Genomic DNA, 456 nt, shown 5'->3' with positions numbered 1-456 from the left:
GAAAATTGATAAATGATATCTTTTTTTAGTTTTCTTTCTTTTAGCTTAATTTATTTCCAGAAAATTTAATCGAATATTTTTTTAACAAATTATATTTAAGCGATATATTTCTAAACGGAGAGAACAACGGCAAATACGAATTTTTGTAGCACATCATGATCTCGTTTTTGCATGACTGGTTTCCACTGCATTTTTAATTATCTTGTACAAATTTGAAGTTGCATCTTAATTCTTCATTAGCGCACGTCAAGTACACGTATAAGATCGTGCATCGTAAGGATATGTATTATTAAAATAATTTCCTTTATCGTCGATGAGAAGTATTTCATGAGTCCTGTTGATTGTTGCTCCTTTTTGCGATTCAAAATCATTATAAAATCTAAAGAATGGATGAAAGCAGATACAACGTAGAAATTTCGTATAATATAGGTATTATTATATCCGGCAGACTCTACA

General features: G+C 29.2%; 1 protein-coding gene across 1 annotated transcript in view; it reads left to right on the top strand.

Annotated features, from left to right (window-relative positions):
- LOC105448530 (glutamate-gated chloride channel subunit beta-like) overlaps window positions 1-456 on the top strand; it is a 547,315-nt gene that overhangs the window by 47,099 nt on the left and 499,760 nt on the right. The window lies entirely within an intron of this gene.

Source organism: Wasmannia auropunctata, unplaced genomic scaffold (assembly GCF_000956235.1).
Source record: "Wasmannia auropunctata unplaced genomic scaffold, wasmannia.A_1.0 LD336085.1, whole genome shotgun sequence".
NCBI lineage: Eukaryota > Metazoa > Arthropoda > Insecta > Hymenoptera > Formicidae > Wasmannia > Wasmannia auropunctata.
This window is presented reverse-complemented; position numbering and strand designations above follow the sequence as displayed.